Source organism: Octodon degus, unplaced genomic scaffold (assembly GCF_000260255.1).
Source record: "Octodon degus isolate 3935 unplaced genomic scaffold, OctDeg1.0 scaffold00118, whole genome shotgun sequence".
Lineage (NCBI taxonomy): Eukaryota > Metazoa > Chordata > Mammalia > Rodentia > Octodontidae > Octodon > Octodon degus.
Window position 1 is genome coordinate 4,473,346 of NW_004524694.1, and position 4,656 is coordinate 4,478,001.

A 4,656-nucleotide genomic window follows, 5' to 3' on the forward strand; every position below is an offset into this window, starting at 1 on the left:
TATCCATTGCAAGAAAAGAAACCACATGAAGGATATATATGATTTATTTGGCCAGAAGGAATGTTCAGATAATGTAATTTTAGTTTTTGTCTAAGCCCATAGTGATTGGATAGGCAGCATCTGAAAATAGGTTAATGAATCATCACAGGAGGAAACTTGAGAATATTTGGCTTTCAGAAAGGACGGTAGCTGATGAAATAGTGTGCCAGCTTCTCTGGCAGGCACGCATGTCAAGGGAGGGAGGACAGGTGGAGACCCTGGTTTGTCTTTGTGGATCTCGTGCTTTCAGCTTGGTACTTCCTGTCTGCACTTCAAGGCGCGTTACCCCTCTCAACTGCGTGCCCTGGCAGCTGCACAGACTTTGGGACCAACACGGCGTGAGAGCTGACGCCTGCTAACTAGGCTTCTTTACCAGAGCCCGCCGCAGCAGCACAGGTTGCTGCCTGTGCATCCCAGAAACGAAAGTGAGGAGTGCTAGTGGTCACTTAAGCCAATCTCCTTTCTAAAAGCAAACGTCTCCTATCCTGTCTGTCAGTTTTGATTGAACTCTTTACAGACTAGATCTGCCACGTCCTCCACCCCAATGTGAAAGCTCATTTTGCTATAATGAAACGTTCTCCTGTTTTTCTTGATTTGATACCGGACTCACTGGCTTCCTTTTAGAATTATACAGAAAAGGGTGTGTGAAGACATTTATCTTGTCTCCTTTTAGTCTTTTTTTCCTCTCATGCTTATTAAGATAAATATGTTTAGGCCATATAAGCTTTTTTTTTTCTTTTTCTTTTTCTTTTTTTCTTCTCTTTCTCTCTCTTGATAATGCCTACTTTTAAGCACTTCAAACACTTAGTATTTTTTCCCACGTTGTCCACGTTCTCGAAGTGAGAATCCTGGAGTAGAGCACAACAGTTTGCAGACAAGGGGGAGCCCATGCGCGGGGCAGCGATCCCACACGCGGCGTGTGGCTCCCAGGGCGCAGCCGTTCTCAGTGCCCTGCGGGAAGTGTGTGCTGCTTCCCTCCGATCCTACCGAGGTCATAGCTGCCGAACCACGGCCCCTTATTATGAGTAACTTATAAGTTGTTCATTTTACAAAAGGTTTGTAAAACAGCTGTAGGATTTCAACAGAAGTATATTTTATAATGATGATAAAAAGGTAATTATTTATACCAGAGAGCTCATCTTTAGTGGTAGCTTGACCTTTATGGCTGAGAATGGGAGGAAAGTAAAATAGAAAAAATTCTCCATATCGGACTTAGACTAAAAGGAAACTTGCATTATATGTGCGATCCTCTTAACTACGTCAGTGACTGACCATGCCTAATTCATGTCGAATACTTGGCAATCATTTGCATTTTTAATAATTATTTGAGAGACTATTCTACTTTATATGACTTTTCATTTTATTTTTGTTTTCTAGTTTCCACACTACGAAGGTAATTATTTTAAAAATTAAAATATTTTTTTTTCAGTGTTAGGGATTGAATCCAGGGTCTCGCGCGAGCTAAGCACGCAGCTTACCTCTGAGCTACACCCCCAGCCACTTCTGAACTTTTTGCTTGGTTTCAGTCAGTTTGTCTATTCAGTACAAAGCAAAGCCCATTAAAATAGTTACTAGCATTTTTAGGTGGGGAGATAGCTCAGCGGTCTAAGTGCCTGCCTGGCAAGCGCAAGGACTCAGGTTCGATCCTCAGTGCCGCATCCTGTGCCTGCGTGCGCCGTGCTGGCTACCAAAACTGGGCGTGGTGGTGTGCACGGAGGCTGAGACTGGAGGATCACTATGGGTCCGAACTGCCTAGCAAGACCCTGTACCAAATAAATAAATAAATAATTTTTAAAAATACTGACGTTTTAAATTCAGGTATACAACAAGAATTAATGTACCGATTCTCAAACGTAAGCATAAAAATATGTAATGTATTTTGTAATTAGTATATTTTCTGAATAATTGTATTTTCTGATGTTAAATACTTAAATTTACATACAAAATATGTAAGACATCCCACTTGAGAGGAAGGCCTTTTGTGATAATGAGCTATATATATATTGCTCATTTTATTTTGGCCTTAGAATAAACGAAGTTGGTATTTATTCTATGGCTTGCTGGCTTTGTTCAGCATTATGTTTGTAGAATCCATCCATGTGGACATGTGTGGTGTGGTTTATTTATCTTTAATGCTGTGTAGATCTATCATAATTTATTTATTCAGGTTACCATTGATACACAATTAAGTTATGTTAAGTTTTTGGATTTTTTGTTTGTTTCTATCACAGACAAAGCTGCTAGGAATATTTGTGGCTTGTCTCTTGGCTCACAGAGGCAGGAGATTTCTGCTGTGTAAATCCAGAAGCGGAGGTGGATGCTGTAAGGTAAGCTTTCAGTTTCAGTAGATTACATCAGCAAAATATGAAAGCTTTTCCCACTCCATAGCATAGCAAATACTTAATTTTGTCAAATTTTAAACATTTTCTTTGCCAGCTGGAGATTATGTTCTGTGCTTCAGTGTGATTTTTAATGTGCAAATCTCTGAATACCAAGATTGAACTGTGTTGGATGTTATTGGCCATTTGAGTCTTTTTTTAAAGTGCCTGGCTAGATTATCTTTTTCATTGATGATTCGTAGACTTAACAATAACCTTGATGCTAGTCATGTATTTCTAAGACTATTGCAAATATCTTTGTACTAGTAGATTTTTATTATATTTAGCATTTAAAAAAATTTAAGTTACTGATTTGAATGCAATTTAATGCAAATATCAGGCTTTTTAAAATTTTGGTCAGGTCATTTTGAATATTGAATTCTGTTTAAAATTTGATTCTCTACTTTGAAGCCATAAATATATTCTTTTCTATTATGTTGTAAAATGTTGATTATTTTTACTTCAATTACTGTATGTTAGAATACCAGGAAAGATATTGTCTATGTTATATATGGACAGATTAGAACAAAAGCAATCCAATTTCTTTGTCCTAAGTGTAGCACACTTGGCATTTGTGAGAGAGGCTCTATGGGTTGGAAGTCAATTTTACAATTGCAACTTGCTTCTGAGGTTTAAATATTTTTCTCCAAATTATTTTCAGTACCTAGAAACAGGCTAAAACAAATTATTTTGTTTTTTTAATCTATGGCTACATTTCACAGCACCAAGTAATTTTGGGAGCTGCCCCCAAATGGTATTTTGAAACTGTATAGAAGAACTTCCCTGGAGATTCCAAGAAGGTAAGACCTCACTCTGCTAGAGATATGAAAGTTCCCAAGTCATAGCGACAGCCAGAACATCTGAAAATTGGCTGTCACTATAGCAAGAGAACTTATAGTTTGAATTATTTGATGGAGATTATGACAAATTTCCTTAATATAAAAAGTACAGCAACCATTTAAATTCATGAAAGGATTCCTTATGAGAGTTTGGTATAGTTTAAGCTTTGGTATTATGTCAAAGGAAACTTTCCTACATCTAGTGTTGCAAGTATTTTCTCCTAGGCTTTACTAATATAATTTTATAACTGAATCTGTATTTATTCTCTGATCTGTTTTGAGTTCAATTTTCTGTGTGGTGTAAAGAAGGAGTCTGGCTGGACTCTTGCATATAGCTACACAGTTGTTTCAGCGCCATTTGGACAAGATTATTTTTTCTATACTGAGTTGTTTTGCCATCCTTGTCAAAAACCAATAATAAATTTATTTCTGAGTCTTTCTACTTCTTTGAACTATTTCTTATTGCTATGCTACTATAGCTTTGTTGTAATTTTGAAATCAGCAGGCATGTGAATCCTTTAATTTTGCTCCTCTGTTTTAGTTATCATTATTATTTTTTGTTTTTCTTTTTGGATGATACAGGGTATGAAACCCAGGACACAAATATGCTAGGCAAGTCCTCTTGCTACCCACCACATACCCTGTTTTAGCTATTCTTGAACCTTTGCATTTTCGTATAAATATTAAGACAGATTTGTGAATTCTCACAAGCAGGTTATCTGGAACTATGAGAGGGGTTGCATCAAATCTACAAGTCAATTTGGGGATTTTTGCTATTTTATAATATTTAGTCTCCATAGTTATAAGTGTGGATGTCTTTCCATTTATTTAAATCTTCTTTAATTTATTTCAACAACATTTTATGATTTTCTGAGTATAAGTTTTTATTTCTATTAAGTTTGTTCTTGAGTATTTTTTGGTTTTGGTCCTATTGGAAGTGGATTTTTTTTTGTTAATTTCATTTTTGAATAGTTCATTATCAGTCTATAGAGGAACAATCGATTTTCTATTCTGAAACCTTGCTGAAGCTATTTAAATAATTTTTGTGATTCATTGCCATTTGCAAATATAGTTTTTCAATCTTCTTTTTTTCTTGTGCTATTGCTATGGCTAGACTTTCTAGTAGAATGTTGAATAAAAGTGGCAAAAGTAAACAATGCTGTCTTTGCTCTTACTGGAAACTATTTAGTGATTTATGATTTATTATAACATTGCCTCTTATTTTGTAACCTTTATGAGACTGGATAAATTTCCTTTTATTTTTTCTCTGCTAAGTGTTTTCATCATAATAGGGTGTTTTATATTAATTGGTCCTTAGATTTTTTTTTTCTTTTCAAAGTTTTATTGATAAACATATAGCAATGAGACAGTTTCAAATCAAATCGAAAGTACAGTTTCAA